This window comes from Balaenoptera musculus, chromosome 20 (assembly GCF_009873245.2).
Source record: "Balaenoptera musculus isolate JJ_BM4_2016_0621 chromosome 20, mBalMus1.pri.v3, whole genome shotgun sequence".
In the NCBI taxonomy this organism is placed as follows: domain Eukaryota; kingdom Metazoa; phylum Chordata; class Mammalia; order Artiodactyla; family Balaenopteridae; genus Balaenoptera; species Balaenoptera musculus.
In genome coordinates, this window is record NC_045804.1 from 46,180,268 (window position 1) to 46,200,953 (window position 20,686).

The window sequence follows — 20,686 nt, forward strand, 5'->3', positions numbered from 1 at the left end:
GATGCTGGTGCTCCCCATTGGGAGACACACTTTTTTTTTTTTTGGCTGCGTTGGGTCTTCGTTGCTGCGTGCGGGCTTTCTCTAGTTGCGGCACGCGGGCTTTCTCTAGTTGCGGCGAGCAGGAGCTACTCTTCGTTGCGGTGCACGGGCTTCTCACTGCGGTGGCTTCTCTTGTTGCAGAGCACGGGCTCTAGGTGTGAGGGTTTCAGTAGTTGCGGCACACAGGCTCAGTAGTTGTGGCTTGTGGGCTCTAGAGCGCAGGCTCAGTAGTTGTGGCGCATGGGCTTAGTTGCTTTGCGACAAGTGGGATCTTACCAGACCAAGGATTGAACCCGTGTCCCCTGCATTGGCAGGCAGATTATTATTATTATTATTATTATTTTTAATTTATTTGGTTGCGTTGGGTCTTAGTTGCTGCACGCGGGCTTCCTCTAGTTGCGTTGAGCAGTGGCTTCTCTTATTGCGGAGCACAGGCTCTAGGCACGCAGGCCTCAGTAGTTGCAGCACACGAGCTCAGTAGTTGCGGCTCGCAGGCTCAGTGGTTGTGGCACACGGGCTTAGTTGCTCCGCGGCATGTGGGATCTTCCCGGACCAGGTCTCAAACCTGTGTCCCCTGCACTGGCAGGCAGATTCTTGACCACTGCGCCACCAGGGAAGTGCAGGAGACCAACTCTGAAGACCCATGGATCTAGTGGAACCAGTTTACCTGTGTCTCCCTGGACTGACACCCCTAGACCGACCCAGGCAGGGGAGCGGCGGGCGGGTGACGAGGACCGGGCTGGCGGAGAAAACACAGCGCCACACTGGACGAGGAGACAAGCCTGGGACCGAGTCCTGCTGCCGCATCCCACCCCTGGACAGAGGCCCCGCCCCCAGCTGTTCCTTAGCCCTGGAGCAAAGAGCATCCACAGGCCCAGCAAGTGAGTCACTTCTACCCACAGAGATGGGGGCTGGCACCTTTCCCAAAGGAGAAAACGCCCACTTTCTGGCATCACATCCCTAGGTTCCCAGAAGCCTGAAATCTCTATCTCTTCCTGTTCCTGCCTCTCCGGTGAACTGTCTCCGACGTGTTCTCCCCGAGTGCCCTGCCGGGGAGCAGCAGGCAGTAGAGAGGAGAGCTGCCCGGCTGGAGGCCCATCAAGGACCCCAGGTGGTGCCCTCCCTCACTTCCCTCACAGCTCCCGCCTCCTCACACCACTTTGTTTGCTGACAACAAAGAGAGCCCTCAATTCCACTGAGCCAGGGCCTGGGAGAGATGAAGCATTTTGCTGTGTAATAATCGTCATGGCCACCATCTGTTGAGTCAGGCACCTGCTGCATGCTTTAGGGATCCTCACCCACCTATGCAGCAGATACTTCTAATGTTCCCATTTTACAGAAGAGGAAACTGAGGCCCAGGGAGGTCAAGAGTGCCTGTATTTGAATGCAGAGCAGTCAGATGCCAAAGACCATGCTGGGTTGAGCAGTGGGGCGGTCTGGTGAGAACAAATCAGGATTCAGTGCGGGGAGGGAGGTCTGTGCAGGCGGAGAAAGACACAGATCATAATGTCTAGATGAGTATGGTAAAGTCAGCCCCTTGTCCCACTGGGGTATTTTCCTTCTGCTAATTAACAAGTGAGAATAAAGTTCAGTCACTGCGCAGAGATTTTGCCCCCACGTTGGACGCTGTCTCGTGTCCAGCGAGGCTGAGCACACGTCATGCTCTCCTGAGTCCTCCCTTATCGGGAGGCCCAGGGTAGGTTCAGGGAAGCAGTTGTCTTTTCAGGCCTGTATAAGCGGGAGGATTTGGCTTAGAGGGTTTCCAGGAGCTTCCATCAATCAAATAGCCTCTCAGCACCTTTGGAGCCAGAGCCTGTCTCTGGACTGACCTGCAACTCCTCCCAGGGTTGTGGGAGCCGCACCTGAACATGACCCCTGAACTCCAGGACCGGGAGCTGCAATTCCACAGCCCCCAACCCATCTCAACTGTCAAACCTCCACAACTGTCTTGTCTTCCCACGCCACCTGCCCCTCTTTCCTTTATTCTCTTTATTTTTTTTTATTGTGGTAACATACACATAACATAAATTTTAACCATTTTTAAGTGTACGGCTCAGTGACATTAAATCCATTCACATTGTTGTGCAGCCATCACCACCGTCATCTCCAGAGCATTCTCGTCATCCCAGAGTGACCCCTGTGCCCATTAAACACTAACTCCCCATTCCTCCCTCCCGACCCCCAGGCACGCCCGTTCTACTTTCTGTCTCTATAACTTAACTACTCCAGGTGCCTCATGTAAGTGGAATCATACAGTATTTGTTCTTTTGTGTCTGGCTTATTTCACTTAGCTTAGTGTTCTCAAGGTCCATCCACGTTGTAGCCTGGGTCAGAATTTCATTCCATTTTATGGCTGAATAATATTCCACTGGGTAGGTCACATGGTTTTTCCATTCATCTGTTGATGGTCATTTGGGTTTTTTCCACCTTTTGGCTATTGTGAGTAAGACTTTTATGAACATTGATATACAAGTATCTGTTCGAGACCCTGCTTTTAATTCTTTTGGGTGTATTGCTGGATTACGTGGGATTGCTAGATTATGTGGTAGTTCTACACTTAACTTCTTAAGGAATCACCACTGTTTTCCACGGCAGCTGCATCATTTTCTATTCCCACCAGCAGCGCACGAGGCTCTGCCTTTCCCTCTAAGGCAGGAAGCTGTCCTGCGTCTCTCTGCCCCCTGTGGCTCATGACGTGGGGAACAGCTGTCACCCGGGGACCTGAGCGCCTCCCTCAATGGCTGGAAGCTGACTGGCCTCAGTGCTGGCCTCACGGGCACGTGCACAACCTGTACAGTCACACAGGGCCTCACACTCAGTTTCAGGCTCTGCTGTCACTGTCTCGAAATTCTCAGTAACGTTGAACAGGGGGCCCCACGTTTTCATTTTGCACTGGGCCCCGCAAATTATGTAGCTGGTCCTGGCTGGCCTGGCTGTTCTTTCTGGGTGCAGACCCTGTGAGTATGGCCAGATCCACGGTCAGGGCCTGACGGGGAGGGTCCTCACACTCTGCTGAGGGGCAGCCTGGGGACACCGGTTGTCTGGCCCTGCTGCCAGCCCATCTATGAGATGAGACAACTGGACTAAATAGTTTTCTAATTTTGTTCCCCAGAGGTCCCTTGGGAGGGGGTGGAGAGATGGCAAGTCCCAGGGGCAGGGGTGGGACCCATCCCCACCCCTACTGCCAACACAGGGGCTCCCTTTGACCTGATCTCTGTTTGGTTCTGCGGCAGGAAGGAAGCCTCTGGAAACTGACCAAGCTGTCTGGATCCTCCACCCCGGGCCGCCCCAGCCCTGCGCTCCGCCCCCAGGGAGGGAGAGAAGCCTCCGGCATAAGGAGACCAGGTGGAGAGCCCAGTGGTGGGAGAGGTGCCCCAGGCACCAGCCAGAAATGCACTGGGAGGGGCCCTTGCCAGGGGAGATGGACAGCACACACACGCACACGCACACGCACACACACACAGAAAGATCCAACCGTTTACAAAACATGTGTGACCAGTCAGTTCAAATTGCTCATCTGAAGGGCCACCAAAGGCTCTTCTGCACACGGGAGGGATGAGACTAAAGGAAAACCTGGCACTGGCCTTGCCCAGACCATCTGGGGAAAGGGACCCTGCCAGACACACACTGGCAGAGCCCCCGCAAGGCTGTCCCCTGCAGTGAAGGGCCTCGGTGCTCTAGTGTCCTCGTCCCTGTGCCTTCACCAGCAGCTGGCCAGGGCTCCGACCTGCACGCGCCCAGCCCTGCCCCCCAGGTTGCCTTGTACAGAAAGCCAGGGAGAACTGGTGGCTCCGTCAGTACCAGGAGACGGGGAGGGGGAGGAGGGCGGGCAGGGGGAGTGGAGAGGCGGGTGGGAGCTGGAAGAACCCTGGGAGACCTGGACAAGCTGCCCCCAAGGCCTCACCGAGACAGGCCAAGCTCTGCGCTCTTTGATGCAGACCGCAGGACGTCTGCAGCTGCTTCAGTGCCAATTACTGGAGAAATAATTCAGCGCGCTCACCCCCTGCCTCTCAGCAGACACTCTTTGGGGACATTTTAAATCTGACTGTACCTGCTGAGCAGCTGACGGGTGAAGCCTCTCCCTCCCCACTGCCGGCCTCTCCACCTCTCTGCCCAGGCTCTTTAATGGGGAAAAGGGAACCTAAAGCTGGGTGTTGTCATCCCTGCCCCCCGCCCGAGGCAGAGCCTGCTCCGATCAGCACCCTGCGCCTGCCGCCTGGGCGCTGCCTCTAGATGAGGTGCAGCTGAGCTGGGTTCCCTAGAGTCCGTCCCTCCACCCGTACCCCCACCCCATCTCCTTAAAGGCAGGGTCATGTCTTATGCATCTTTGAGTCCCTGGTTAGCTGTCAAGAAATATTGCTGGATGGAGAGATGGGTAAACGGGGAGGGAGGGAGGCAGGGAGAGAGTAAGGGAAGGATGGATGGAGGAAGAGGGAGAGAGAGGGAGGGAGGGAGAGAGTAAGGGAAGGATGGATGGAGGAAGGGGGGAGGGAGGAAGGGAGGGAGAGAGTAAGGGAAGGATGGATGGAGGAAGGGGGGAGAGAGAGGGAGGGAGGGAGGGAGGAAGGGAAGGATGGATGGAGGAAGGGGGGAGGGAGGAAGGGAAGGATGGAGGGAGGGAGGGAGGGAGGGAGGGAGGAAGGGAAGGAGGAGAGGGAGGGAGGGAGGGGTGGATGGGTGGAGGAAGGGGGAGAGAGAGAGAAGGAGGGAGGGGTGGATGGGTGGAGTGTTGGGCAGATGGATGGAAAGATAAGTGAATGATTATTGTGTGTGGACCAGTGTACTGAAAGACAAGAGAGGATGGACAGAAGGATGGACTGCTCTCCTGAGGGAGGATGGATGGATGGATGGATAGAAACACTCCCAAGTCCAGGGCCCGTCTGTTCTCCACCCCTAGGGAAAGGCCAGCAGATCAGGAGCCTACAGTTTCCACAAGCTGTGGGGTCCCCTGCCTGGGGCTCACTCAGTTCCAAGCAGCTGATAGGCTCCCAGGGCAGAGCCGATGCTGAGACAGCCCCGGGCTGCTGAGGACCCGGTCTTTGGAGCCTCCATTAGTACCCTGCCCGGGCGCCGGGCCTCCAGGCCCCAAAGCAGCTGCCGCCTGGGGTGTGGCAGAAGCAAGTCCGGCTGCCCATCTGGCCGCAGCCCTCTCCTCACTGTCCTGACTCTGCTGCCTCCCGAGCGTGTGGGTACAGACAGGTTGCCTTGCCAGCATGAGCCTCGGTTTCCCCGTTAAATAAAAGGTTGAACCAGCTGCGCTCCAGGGTCTTCCGGCCCTGAAGGTGGTGACTTTGTAGCTCCGGGGTGAGAGCCAGCCTGGGGCAGGTGTCACCTGTGAAAGAGGGCTCCCTCAACAGCAGCAGCTCCGCTACAGGGGCTGGAGCACCAGGAGGGAAATCGATGGGAGCCCAGGGGCACTGTCTCTGAAAGAGCCAGGGAAGGGAGCCCCGCACAACCAGGAACAGATCCCCAGTGTGGCCTTCCCCCACCCTGAGGTCCTTCCCAGTCTAAACAGATCATTCAACACAGTTCATGTGCAACAACCTGCTGTTATCTGAATGGTTGGCCCCACCATTCTTCTTGGGGAAGGAACTGTCTTTGTTTAGGAAAATACTTTTTAAGGCTGATTGTGGATGATCCTGAGAACATAGTCTAACTGGGGCCCAAGGCCCCAGAAGAGATAGAAATGAACAGGAATTTAGAGGAAGGAAGAGAGGTCAGAGAGTGATGCCAGAGAGATAGGGTGGGGCTGGGGATCCCTGAGTGAAGCCACCACTGCCCCCCACATGGCCACACGCCCCCAAGGGGGCCGAAGGACTGGCCTGTCTTGTTCCCTGTGATGCTGTTTGCTCTGCAGTGATATAAGCCACTCCCACTCCACCTGAAACGTCCACAGTGTCACCTGCACACCCACGTACCTTGTGGAGATGGATTTGGGGGAAGAAGGGGCTGAATTTCACATCTGAATCTCTGTGGTTCAGAATCTTAGTATGGAAATGATATCCACTCCACAATATGGAGTCAACCCGGCCAAAGCAAGACCCCCGAGCCAGAGGTGATGCAAACACCCCAGGTTTTGCAGAAACCTTAGCAAAGGCTTCAGCCTTTCCCAGAGCACCTAAGTGGACTTTGAAGGCTCCCCTGCTGGATCTGAGGAGCATGGAGACCGCAGCCGGGATGACCACCCATCCCAGTGTCCCCACACCTAAGGGATTTCCCGGGATGCAGGACTTCTGGTGTCAAAGCCTGGAAAGGTCCCAGGCACACCGGGAAGGGTCGCTCACTGTAAACAGCTGACATCTGGGTCCCACGGGCCACACTGGATGCTAGACTAAGCCCCTCACACACTTCACCCCCATTAGTCCTCACGACAGTGGGAGGCAGACATATTCCTCCCACTTCTCAGATGAGGAAACTGAGGCTGGGAACGGTTAAGCCACTTGCACGAGATAACACAGCTAGCAAGTGGCAGAGTGAGGATTTGAAGCCCAGCCCCCTACTCTTAAGCTTGTGCTCATCTACATGGTCCCCTGAGGATTCTCAACTTGTCGAAAACTGAAATCAGCATCCTCAAGCAGCCTTACTCTGTGCCCTGGTCCGGGGCATGGGTCCAGAGTCCTCTAGTGTTCTGGAACCACCCCGCTTCCTGCCAATGGCTTTGCCTTCCTTGGGCCCCCTGGCTGTGGGTCCCAGCAGGCCTCTGCCACCCACACCCATCAGCCCAGCAGAGCCCTGTGGAACTCCACCACACACCCTCCTCTGGAGTCAGAAGAAACAAAAATGCCCCCTCCTTCCTGCCCTGGTTTTTATCAGCCCCCCTCCCCACTGTGTTCCATGCCCTGCCCCCCATCTGCTGGCAGCACCCCCCTCATCCGCTCCTAGGAGGGAAGCAGTATTTCCCGCCCAGCCCAGGGATTTCCAAGCTGGGAATTCAAACATGGAACAGGCTCAAGCAGAGTCAGCTAATGGAAATAACAAGATGAAAAATTATTCCAGGGAAAGAGCGATTTTCCTTTTACCCTGCTTGACTCAGAAAACACTGTGATTGCATTAGAAATTGGAGGTGTCAGAGCTGGTATCTGGGGAAAGATAAATGAAAGCTTTCTGGTTGCCGCTGTCCGCGCAGCCCCAGGGGTGAGAGAGAATGTGAGGTTAATCCCAGGCCTGGCGCACAGCTGGGCCCAAGCAGGTGTGTCCTCCCTGGAAGCTGCAGGTGGCAGGATTTGCCACCAGCTGGCTGAAGAGTCAGGGGCAGAAAGCCCAGGCCCTGGAGTCAGACAAAGCTGTGTTCTTTTTCCAGCTCTGGCATCCACTGGCTGTGTGACCTTAGGCAAGTAACTTAACCTCTCTGAGACTCAGTCTCCTGAAGAGAACAATAGTGAGGATTACAGGAAGTAATGCATGACACCTGCTCGGATTGGTGCCTCACTCATGATAACAGCGATAAATGCCCTGCCTCGCCTGCTCTCTCTGGCTGCGCCCACTTCACATGATCAGCGGGGGGACAGAAGAGCTCCCAGGCTCCCGGTGCAAGCTCCAACAGGGGAGGCTGGGAACTGCAGTTGGACACATGACCCTGGGACCATCTGAGGTACCAGGCCCGTGCCAGGAGGCAGCTCCCCCAGGTAAGCTCCTGCCCCTGCACTGCTAATTTGGCAGGGGGAGGGGGAGGGCTGTCTGACCCCCACCTCCCACCCAGCCCAGGCACTCACCCTATAGTGTTCTCCACTCTCTCCGAAGCTTCCAGACAGCTGAAGTTTATCCTTTCCCTTGTCTATTTGGGTTTGGTTTTGGTCTTGTGCTTGCTTTTTAGCCAGTTTCATGGAAATCTTTCTGAGGTGTATTAGGAGCACCCCTTTTTTTCCAGGTCAACATATCAGTGTCTTGTAAACTTTGCTTGACTACTCAGGGTGCTGTGGACGTGAGGAGATCCCTTGGCCCCCAGTACTAAATGGCCCCAGTATATTGAGCCGCTGCCTTGCCCTAAACAGACCTGCCCCAGACAGTCCTGCCAGCCTCCTTTCCAACCTCCTGCCCGCTGCCCCTGGGGGCGCCGCGTTAGCTGGTGGAAGGGAGATAAACAAGCTTTACCAAACCAGTGTTCTTCATGTCCACTAAGGCCAAAGCTTGGACTTCGAGCTGAGCTCTGTTCTAAAGACATTTTTCTTTACTGCTCAGAGGTCTTTGATTCTTCACTTCCCAGGAACTGGCTGAGTTCCCAGGTTGAGGTTCCCTTGAAGTTTGACTACTAAAGAAGAAGAAAGTTTTCCTCTATTCTGTTGTTAACTCAATCCAGAGTTTGAGCTGGTAGCATAAAGATTTTAAACATCCTGGACAGGACTTCCTCAACTGGATTGTTTTGGCAAATGCAAATATGAAACTGGAGAGGACTGATACAGAAGGAGAAGTCCCAATTCCAGGCTGAGGTGGGCCGAGTGGCGGGTACCCTGAAGAGGCCCAGACTTTCGGGGGTCCATCAACCAGAAACAAAACCTCCCGCAGATTTGGGGGCTGGCATGCAGCTGCTCACATTTTTATCTTGCCAAATAAGAATATAAAATCATAACCATCATATGAGATCACTCTCATTTCAGAAAAGAAAGGAAAAAGAATCAAGAAAAGACCATCTTTCTTGAATTAAGGGAATTTAATGTTGTGAGAAAGTAACGACATTGTCCTCTGTTGTTCCCACTTTGCCGCAGCTGGGTAAAAACCTTGTCGCGATCCTGTCAGCTTAGCAGCTTCTGCAAGTCACCAGGCAGGACCAAGGCTTGGGGGCTGGATGCCAGAACTCACTGTGCTGTTGCACGGGTTGGGGGGCTGGGTATTCCCCGTGCCACGTGGAGCAGACACACAGCCCGCGTCTGCATCCAGAGCCCACCTCTTGTTAGCTGTAGGGTCCTGCAGAAGGCCCCCAGCGCCTGGGTTTCCCCATGTTTGCAATGGTAGTGGTCGCCGTGCACGCCTCACAGACCTGCGTCGAGGCCGTATGTCTGGCACACAGCGCGTGCTCACTCAGCGTTTGCTCTTGCTTTTTCAGCGGGGCTCCCATGCCCCTCGCATGTCTGTGTAGGTTCACATGAGTCCAGGGACAGGAATGATCTTTGGGGACAGGCGGCATCTAGACCAGTGAGCAGAGACACGGTGGATTCGGCTCCTGGCAGCACAGGAGCCGGGCTGGCCCTGCGGCTCCAACAGCTCCGTGAAGTCCCCGGAGATCACGCCCAGCTCCGTTTCCCTGGAACTGAGACTTTATTTAGCAAAGACCCTCAGCAGACACCGGGACAGGAGAGGGGGCTGTGGGAACGGAGGCCCAGCCCCCCCGCAGGGAGGGGCCCTGCCCCTGATGGAGCGTTTCCCAGGTCTGGACCCTGACACAGGGGCCACCGAGGGACCCGGCAAGGCTGAATCCCCCACTCCACACACACACACACACACACACACACACACACACACACACACACTCTCTCTCTCTCTCTCTCTCTCTCTCTCTCTCTCTCTCTCTCTCTCTCTCTGACATTCTCTTCATTTTGAGCACAAGGGGCCTCTGAACACTGACTCTGGTCAGGTGAGTGTGTGTGCAGCTGTGCGTGTGCACCTGGGTGGATGTGCACCCACACAGGTGTGTGCAGCCCTCTGTGCGCATGTGCGGCTGTGTCAGTGTGTTTGTGGGTACATGCACGAATTTAGCGGTCGGTTCTGACATCTCTCTCTCCTTTTCCACCCAGCCTCCCCCTCCTTTCCCTCCCTTTTCCCTTTTCTGTAATGAAAAGAGAAAAGCAGCAGAGGGGACCAGAAAAGGGGGAGCCTGGGAGTCACACAGACCTGGATCCGAATCCCAGCTCTGCCGGTTCCCACCCCGGGAATATCGAGCAAGTCACTTGGCCCCTCTGAGCTGCAGTGTCTCATCTGTGTGATGAAAGTGTTCGCCCAACGTAGCTTATAGTAGGAAAAACGTGCAATTCAGAGCACCCGGGGAACGGAGCTGCTCTGCAGCCTCTGGGCTCAGGTGGCTGGGTTGCTGGCCTGTTGCATCGGTTTCTAGCAGAGGGACCTTGGGCGGTTCCTCACCCTCTCTGAACTCATCTGACAGAGGTTCTGCAAGGGTTAAATGAGTGACATAGGTAACGCTCTTAGAACACATGGCACGTAGTAGGAGCTTTATAGAGGGCAGATATTAAAATGTGTATCAAAAAGCATTTAGAGGGCTTCCCTGGTGGCACAGTGGTTAAGAATCCGCCTGCCAATGCAGGGGACACGGGTTCAGCCCTGGTCCGGGAAGATCCCACATGCCGCGGAGCAACTAAGCACGTGAGCCACATCTATTGAGCCCGCATGCCGCAACTACTGAGGCCTGCGTGCCTGGAGCCCATGCTCCACAACAAGAGAAGCCACCTGAGCACCGCAACAAAGAGTAGACCCCGCTAGCCGCAACTAGAGAAAGCCCGCGTGCAGCAACGAAGACCCCAACACAGCCAAAAATAAAAAACAAATAAATAAATAAATTTATTTTTTTTAAAAAGCGTTTAGAGGAAAAGAGAGAAAACAAGAAAGCATTTAGACTTTTTTGGAGGGATGGAAACGTTCTGAAATTGGACTGTGCGGATGGTTGCACAACTCTGTAAATTTACTCAAAACCATTAAATCGTACACTTGAAACAGCTGAATTTTATGGTGTATAAATTATACCTCAATAAAGCTGTTTTTTGGTAAAGCATTTAGAGAGGAGTGAAGAAGCAAGTTGCAGAATAATACACTCAGTATTGATGCCACTTGTGAAAAGTTTTAAACTATATAAAACAGTATTTCTCTAATACAAGTATGCATAGTAAGAACATCGGACAGAGCCTGGAATGATGTATCATAATTATGCTTGCCCGCTGAGTGGATGGGACTCAGGAAGGGACATTTTTGTCTGTAATGTTTTATTGTATTTATATATTTAAAAGACCAGGAAATCTAGGCAATGGTATCATAAAAATCAGAATTTGTAGGGGGCAAGGGAAGCGTGGAGTGAGACAGACACATCATGGACAGCTTGGGCGGGGAGGGATCGTAACTCCCTACTTCATGACTTCTGTGATGAAATGGTGGTGATTACACTGGTGTTTGCTTTATAACTATTCATTACACTGTGCATCTGCGTTTTATGCAATTTTCTGTTACAGTTCACATTTTTTAAGCTAAAAAATGTCTCTGAAAAAAGAACATGTTGATTTTGGTGGGTATGTTTTGGGATTTGATATGTCAACCTCTATACTCTTGTATATTGAAATTCAACGTAAGTCAAACAAAATAATGACCTGCCTTGCAGGATGGGGTGAAAGTTGTATAAGGTCACTGGCCATACACTGAGGTGCCTGGGGGTACAGGGAGAGGGAGGGCATTGTCCTCCTTCCTCAGTCAGGGTGTCCCTGGGGTTGCCTTGGCTGTCCGCAGTCCCCGTAGGAGCTGGGCTGAAGCAGCCCCTCCGCCTGCCCACCAGGCTCCCAGACGTCCAGAGCACCAGGCAGACGTTTGGTGGACGAGCCTCAGACAGCCTCCCTGATTTACCAGGCTCTCCACGTCTCCGGCTGATGGATGACCCTCTGCTCTCCCTCCCTCCTCCCTCTGGACGCTGCTGTCTCCAAGGCCACCGCCTGCCCAGGGTGGGAGCTTGTGCAGGCAGGGAGAAGCCGGGCGGGCTGGCGAGGCCTCTGCTGGCCTGGCCTCCCTCCTTCCACAGCTGCCCTGCCTGTAACCCCAAGGTTCTCCCCAACAACCTCGGCTGGTCCTGGTTGGCCTGGCTGCTAATGTGCTTGATTCTTTCCTTCAGCCACTGTGAACTGAGTGCCTGCCAGCTATGGGCCAGGCACTGTGCTGCGTCCCTACCTCCAATGAGCTCACCCACAATGAACAGTAAACAGGACCTGAACTCACCTGGCTTGTTCAGGTTGTCAGACCTCTCGAGGAGATGGCCTTGAGCTGAAATCTAAAAGGTGGGAATGAGCCCCCCGTGAGACGATGTGGTACAAGGATATTTTGGAGGAGTTGCTGGCTAGTGCAAAGGCCCTGAGGCAGACCTAGGCTTGCATCAATGGGCCTGGACAGAGGAGGATAGGATGAAGGAAAGGAAATGGATTCCTCTTCAGGACTAAGTATCCTCTGCCAAAGCCTTGTGGGAAGGGGTCAAGTTCCAGTCACCACCAGGGCCACCAGAACCCAGGCAGGGCCCAGGGAGCAGGAAAACGCCACCGGCGTATCTGGGATGTGCTTCAAATCCTGAGCTGGAGGCTGCACCCAAAGAATCCCAAGTGGCAGGAAAGGGTAAAACCACCCTCTTTGTCCCCAGGACAGAGGCTGGCACAGAGCCACGAGCCCTGGCTTGCCTCAGAGTTACTGAGCAACCTTGGACAGGTCAGGTCACCTCTCTGGGCCTAGGTTTCCATGTTAACAAACATTGGCTGTGTTGTGGAAGGCTGCCTGCCCCCCAGCTTCTGAACTCTGGGACCCTGGGCGACTCCTGGCCCGCCCTGGGCTGCAGCCTGGGCTCCCGGGGGTGAGTCCTGGGAAAGCCCCCGGGGCCCCGGAGGCATGTCAACCTTGAGCGCACAGCTTGAGGGTCTCAAAGATGGAGCCGTCCCTCGAGGCCCTCAAGAAACTCGGGGAGACAGACACTGGAACAGAAGTCACGGAAAGTGAGAAGAGAGCTCTAATGAGGCACAGACCCAGCCACGAGGGGGCATCGTGAAAAGAATTCCTGGCCTCGGAGGAACAACACCTGAGCATCGGGGCAGCGCAGGTGTGTGCGGGGGGGGGGGGGGGGGGGGGGGGGGTGAGGGCAGCAGGCAGAGGTGGAGCAGCCCGGCTGGGCGATGGGTGTGTTTGGGCACCGGGCTGGCAGTGCGAGGGGAGGCTGGAGGAGCCGTGAGGACCCTGCACCGTCCTGGAGTCTTTGACTCTAAAAGCGGATGCAGCGAAGTGCTCACACACTCACCCAGCAGGCAGGGGAGCCCGCAGAAAAGTAGACCCCCAGGAGGGGGGCGGTGTAAGGCTCAGCAGGGCCATCAGGCCTCCACCCCCCGCCCCTGTAGCGCCCCGCTTCACAGCCCAAGCTGCGGCCAGCTCAACCGCCAGCCGTTCTGCCGGGACCCCTTCCTCCTCCGTCCACCCCCTTTGCTGACCTAACTCTCAGCCTTCACGTTTCAGGACTGAGGACAAGCCCTTGCGTCCTGCGCAGGCCGGCCGGTCGCGGGGGATCTAGAGCTGGGGGCAGGGGACGTAGGGCTGTCATGCTGCTAATCTGACTCAGACCCTGGGCTCTCCAATGAGGTAGAAGGTGAGCACCAAGGCCTGGCCCCGTGGGAGCGTAGGCCCCTGGGCCGTTGCCCTGTGTGTGTGTGTGCGGGGGTGAGCCAGCGCAGAGCTGGCAGGTGCCACGAGGATGCCAAGCAAACCTCAGACAGGCTCGCCCCGCCCTGCAACGCACCTGCGCAGAGCTGTGTTCTGTCGTCTTCAGCTTCACCGTGTAGCAGACTTGGCTGGTCGATGGGGGCTGGGAGAACAGTGATGTCAGCCACGTGTTAGCTCTGCCTCTTTCTGGTTATGAGACCCTGGGCAATTGACTTAACCTTATTTACTTAATGAAAACAATTTTATTGTAATAATTATATGTTTATTTCAGCGTGCAGTAGGGAAATATAACCAGCGCATCAATTCCCATCACAGATATTATGGTTAGGACAAAGCTAACCTGGGTATTTAAAGCATTTTTTTAATGCACGTTGATTTAAAGTAAATAATAACGCAGGTCCCAGTTGAGAAGCTGGTGCATAAGTGACAGAGGCTGGGGAACGCCAGGTTACGGGGTGTCCTCTGTTTGGCTGTGCTTTGGGCTTTTGCTGGGGGCTTGGGACCCTCAGAGGTTTTCAGGTGGAAATGCAGGGACCTGCAGGCGAGGTGTCTGCAGCAGCAGGGAGACTAAAGGAAGCTGCTTCGCCCTGTGAACCAGGTCTTCCTTCTCTGGTGTCTGATCCCCCCACCCTGCCTGGGCTGCAGATGTGATTTAGGAAGTAGCGCGGCGACAGGGCCCGGCAGGGCCCGGGGTGTGGCCGTGGGAAGTGGCGGCTGACGTGAAGCCCTTGGGAGGGAGGTTGCTGGTGGAGGGGTACCGGGCCGGGGCTGTCGTGTTGAGGGGCAAAGGCATCCGGAGCCATAAGAATGGCACGGAGGGGGTGGGCGCTAGGGCACAACACGTTGGCAGAGCATTAGAAGGATCTGGGGAGACTCCAGTGCCAAGGCATGGAGGAGGGCCAAGCTGGGCGAAATGGTGGGAGAGGCCCAGGTCATCAGAGGTCTTGTTTATGGAGAAGCAGGGATCTGCGAGCCACGGGGACAGGGCTGAGAGGCAAGCAGCAGTGGAAGGAAGTGTGGGGCTGGGGAACCTCAGAGCTGCATGGGCCACCCAGGCCACCAAGTTCATGGGACCAGAGTCTTGATGGGGATTTAGGCAGTGCTCAGCCAAGGTGAGGCCTCAGGAGCTGGCATCTCTGTCTTCTGGGGGACTCTGGAAGTCTCAACTCCCGTCCGGTGGAGACCCCTGCCCGCTAGATCCAGGTCCTGGCTCCCAGCTCCCACCATCCCCGCTGTGGAGCCAGGATTAGGACTTATCTTCAGGGGCCGGAGATTCAGAAAGGAACAAAATTTTAAATAATTATTATTTTTAAAGGGTACAGTTAAAATCTTTTTTCATCATGGGCTTATTCTTTTCCTACTTTTTTTTTAAACATCTTTTCCTACTTTTTTATAGTGGCAAAATATAGATAACATAAATATGCCACTTTAACCATGTTTAAGTGTATGATTCAGTGGGTTAAGTACATTCACAGTGTTGTACAACCATCACCACTATCCATTCCCAGACCTTTCTCATCATCCCAAAGAGAAACTGTACTTATTAAATAATAACCTCCCACTCTCCATCCCCAAGCCTCTGGTAACCTCTATTCTACCTTCTGTCTCTATGAATTTCTTGTTTAACGGGTAATACATATGTGTAGTGTAAATGCACAGAGCAAAAAAATTTCCCTGACCCTACAATTCCCTTCACAGATGAACAGTTTTTATCAATTTCCTGTTTATTCTTTCAGAGGTATCTTATGCATATATAAATACATGTGTATATACATCTTTATATACAAAGAGAACACACTGTTTTATGCCTCTTCCTTTTTTATTAGACAATATATCTGTGATGAAAAGATTTTTAGTGCATCAGAATATCAATATATCCTCCATATTAGTGCACACAGAGCTGCCTTGTCCTTTTTAATGGTTACATAATAATATTCCATTGTAAAGGTGAGTCATACTGTATTTAACCTACCCCTTATCAATAGAAATGCTTCAATTTTCAATTTGCTACATTTATCTATTGTCAGCTCACACCCACTCTTAGTGGGGAAAAAATGCAACAGCACCTAGTTAGCAAGAAGAACAAATTAAACATGATGAGATGCCCTTTCACACCAATTAGACCAGCAAAAATTCGAAAGTCGGGCGACATCAAGTGTTGATGGGGGTGTGGAGGAAGTGGAACCCTCAGACATAGCTGATAGGAATGAAAGGGTCATAACCACTATGGAGAGCAGTTTGGCATTATCTGGTCAAGCTAAAGATACATATATCCTTCAGCCCAGCAATTCCCTATCCAGGAAGTTGCAAAGAAACCCTCCCATGTGGGCCAGGAGATAGGACTATCCATGGCAACAGGTTTGCAATAGCAAAGTGTGGGAGTCAACCTAAATGTCCAATGATGGGACTAAGGAGAAATAAATTGTGGTGTGGTCACAGAGTGGAATGTTATACAGCAATGAAAACAAACTATAGTTTACGCATCAGCAGGAATAAATCTCACAAACCATGGTAAGTGAAAAAATCAGTTGAATGAGGATGTGTACAGTATGATGCCATTTATATGAAGTTTTAAGATGTGCAAGACAATATCATATATTGTTTATGGATGCATACATATTTAGTAACGTAAAAATGAATGTGTGGAATGATAATTATGGAATTCAAGACAGTGATGGCCCCCGGGGAGAGCAATGGGATGGAGGAGGAAGATCAGGGGATTTCAAATGCATCTGTAATTTTTTAAATTGTGGTGAAATATATATAAAACACAAAATTTGCCATTTTAATCATTTTTAGGTGTAGCATTCAGTGGCATTAATTACATTCACAATATTGTGCAACTATCACTGCTCTCTATTTCTAAAACTTCCTTCGTCGCCCCAAGCAGAAACTCTGTGCCCATTAAGCTCCCCATTCCCCTCACCCCAGACCCTGGTAACCTCTAATCTACTTTCTGTCTTTATAAATTTGCCTATTCTAGACATTTCCTATAAGGAAAGTCATATAATATTTGTGCTTTTGTGTCTATCTTCTTTCACTTAACGTGTTTTCAACTTTCATCCAGGTTGTAGCATAGAGCAGAACTCATTACTTTTCAGGGCTGAATAATATCCCATCGTATGGATATGCCACATTTTGTTTCTCCACTCATATCTTGGTAGACATGTGGGTTGTTTCCCTTTTGGCTGTTGTGAATGATGCTGCAGTGAACATTAGTGTACAAGTATCTGTTTGAGTCCCTGCTTTCAGTTCTTTTGGATGTGTACCTAGTAGTGGAATTGCTGGGTCATATGGTAATTCTATGTTTAGCTTTTTGAGAAACCTGAAATGTTTTGTTTTTAGGCTGGCTTGTGGGTCTTTATGTTATACTCTAGACCTTTTCTCTATGACTGAAATATTTTATAAATTTCAAAAGTAGAATGAGTTAAAATTGGAAGCCACCATTTTCATTGTTAATATCTTCTGAACTGCATCATAATTCAAAGCTCTTTGAGGGAACATACGTGGCTATTGGCTCTCAGTTTCAAAACGGCCAGTTAGAGCTCCTGCCCATTCTAGCCCATTCATAATGCTGAAACGTTCACGCCACTCTAGAAGACACTCGAACCAGCCCCTGGGCTCCAGCAGTCCCCAGGCCTCTTAGGGTGGGGGCAGAGGGTGCTGCCTCATCCTTGCTGTCATCTAAGCCTCAGGCTACACACCCTGTCCTTCAGCAGGTTATTTCTGGAGCTTCCCCTAAGGATTCAGCATTATCCCTCCCTGGCATCTGATCTCCAGCCAGAGGCAGCCTGATCCTGGGCTAAGCCCCTCCTGCCAGGTGAGCTTCTCACCTTGGCCTCTTTCCAATCCGGCAGCCCAGAACATGGCCTGTGTGGAGAAGGAGAGAGAGCCGTAGTCCCTCCACTCAGCCCCTGGGTGTAAGTACTGGGTCAGCCTCCTGTGACCTTGGGCCAGGTCCTCCATCTCCAGGCCTCAGAAAGTGGGAGTTGTGGGTGCTGACAGACCTGTGGTCTGCAAACCACTGAACAGGTGTCCCAGGAGGAGAAGGAGACGAGCATCTCTTTGAGCCATTTAGCCCATCACGACGGCTCCAAGAACATTTGACATCTGTGAAATAACATCATTAGGTAAGTGTTAACTTTTCCCCACTGGTAGGCCCAGTGCTAGTAAATGTACTGTGATGAGTATAATATGTTTATGAAATGTGCATAATAAATTATCAGAGAGAGCTGCATTTTTAATATTGCTTACTATATCCAGTTTGCCTCTCAGCAGCCACAGGCTATAAGGCAACCGCTTCCATCGACTTATTGTGCATCGACTTGCACGCTTCCCGGGCTGAGGCCCCGGCGTGGGCTGAGGAAGAGGCAGGGGGCGGCCAGAGTGGATGGCTCCCCTCCCTTCCTGATTTGCCCTCTGTCATCTGGAATCGAAAGAAAAATGGGGCTTTGTTCACCATCAGGCCCCCTGCAGGACGCAGCCTGGAGCCTGTCACAGGGTAGGTGCTCAATAAATATTTGTTACAGTGTGGATTCTTAGAGAAATGAATGGACAAGGGCCCCCAGAAGGCCCCTCTCCATCAAACAGCAAGTGCTTGGAATTTTTCCATCAGCCCCTCGTTTGGGTTAAAATTTCCTATCAGTACAGAGCAACTTCTGTCAGCACAGCAAGCCCAGAGCTCCTCCAGTAATCAGGGAAGGATGGAGACTGGGGGTACACGTTAGACCAGGGCCAGGGAGGGTCCTTCCTCCCAGGGCACACGGACACCAGCCAGAGATGCCAACCAAGGACGTCCAGCGAAGTGCAGGGTAGAGGTCATTTCCTCTAAATGCCTCTCACCTACTGGAAGGAAAGGCTTTAACTGGTCGCTCTCAGCCAGGAAAGAAGTCACAATGCCTGATGTGGGGTGTTTCAGACTCCCTGTTGGGACTTTGCCAAAGCGCTCTAGAAATTCCAACCCTCCGCGCTGAGTGTTGCACGTTGGACAGTGTGGGGACAGCAAAACAGGTGAGAATGTTAAACCGATTGCACCTTCTAACCCAGCGATTCTCATAAAAATAATTGTGCGTAAAAATAATCTAGGCGTGCTTGTTAAGATGCACCCTGAGTCTTCACGCGCATATCTGAGTTAGTGGGTGTGAGGTAGGGGCCTGGAATCTGCATTATTAGCAGGCATCCCAGGGATACAGGTACCTGGGCCGTCCTTTGAGGAACCCACTTCTACCTTGTTGGACAGGGGCCTTTGTAGTCTGTTGGGGAGGGAGGGGGGAGGGCAGAAGCCTGTTAGGAGAAGCACGTGGGGGAGAATCAAGAGTACAGGGTTCCATGGACTTCCCTGGCGGTCCAGTGGTTAGGACTCCGTGCCTCCACTTTAGTGGGCACGGGTTCCATCCCTGGTCAGGGAACTGAGATCCCATATGCTGCGCAGCGCAGCCAAAAAAAAAGAGTGCAGGGTTCCTGAGGGCTGTGAGTCTACCCACTTAACTTTGCCAAGGACGAGTCTAGCTGCCGAGCTGCCCACCCCTGTGTGGGGAATGGAAGGCAACATGATTGATGGGGTCTGGACACGTCCAGCTGTTTAAAGATCCCCACACATGCCAGCCGGCACCCCATCCTTGGCCGGTACGTTCACTTCTCAAGGCACTTTCCCCAGCGTCCTCATCTGGTCCTGGCAGTGGACAGGAAAAGAAGGCAGCCAACTGCATTTCACTGGTGGAGAGACTGAGGCAGGCACAGGGCGTCCAACCATGGTTTGCACCGGGAAGGCAGGGGCAAGAGAATGACGATTCACTGAGTGCCTCTTACGTGCCAGGCACTGGGCCAGACGCTTTATAGGCATCCCTACCTTCATTTCTCACGAGGTTGTTCATGGCCTCCCCCATTCCACAGGTGACGCTGCGGGCCTAAGTTAAGCAGCTTGCCCCAAATCAGACACAGTTAGGAGGAGGGAGACACTGGCTTTTGAATCCGTCTGCCTAACTCCCCTGCCCAGACTCTTTCTAGAAACTAGACACTTGCCCAGATAACACCAATTCTACCCCTCCAGGGAGCCCTACCTCATCTCAGCTGGGCTCACGGCTGGATGAAGTAAGACCGCGGAGTGGCCCTTGACTCTGCCGCCTGCTGGAGGTTGGCCTCAGATGTGCCACGTGTTTCTCCAGTGGTCATCCTGGCTCCCACTTCTTCCAGACCCTCCCTAGAGCCAGCACCTGCGGAGCCAAGAGCCGGGGGCTGATCTTCCAGAAAGCCAGACCCACAGAAAGTCAAGAAGCCAGGAGGAAGTGATCAGCCCCCTCTGTCCCCACATCCCAGTGAACACACGGGTAGAGCCTTGCCATCAAAAGGGCACAGGGTCAGGAAATCCAGGCTCTCATTCCCGGTCACTCGACCTCCTGAAGCCTCAGTTTCCCCATCTGTAAGATGGTGACAACACTCTCGTGCTCCTCAAGTGAATGAAGTACGAAATGATGGTTCAGTGCCCGTACTTTAGTACCCCGTGTCATTACATAATCGCTTTGTGATGCAGCCACCTCTGGCACAGAAGCCACTCTGCGCCTATTTAAGGACTAATCCCCTTACGCATCCCTGGGAATGGGAAACCCACTCACTGTGTTAGGCTTCCAGGCTCTCCTGTCCCTCACTTGGCCTTTGACTCTTGGAAGGCTGAATTTCTCTCCTACCAGGATCCCAGATTGTCCTTAGGGAGCCCCCAGGCTGGTTCATTCCCACTGTAACCCCTAAGACTCTCGGCCTCCTCTCTCTTCCTCGTCCCCAGTTTGGGCGGTCCCCAGCCAAGAAGCCTCAGGAAGAGCTCTGGGGAGCAGGATTTTACCTGTGTTTCCAGCTCTGCTCTCTAGGGGTGAGGAGGGAGAGGCGGGGATGGGGGCAGTGGGAGCCTCCAAAGAGTCAGGACCCCAGCTCTGCCACCAGCCAGCAGTCACCTGGGCGAGTCACTGTGTCTGAGCCTTAATTTTCTCACCTGCAAAATGGGAACATTGTACCCTGCCTACATCGTGGGGTGATAAAAGGAATCAGTGAGATAACAGCTGTTGAAGGCTCTTGACAGAGTATACCGTAGGTTTCAAGGGTGGGTGGTGACCTTCACCATCCGTTTCAGAACTTGCCGTGAAACAACATGCGGATCTCCATCACATGTCTCACGATGAGTCTCATCTCCCGAAGGGAAGGGTGAAGAGAAAGCCGACGCTGGTGAGCACCTCTTATCTGCCATGCTCTGCGCTAGATGCGGCCT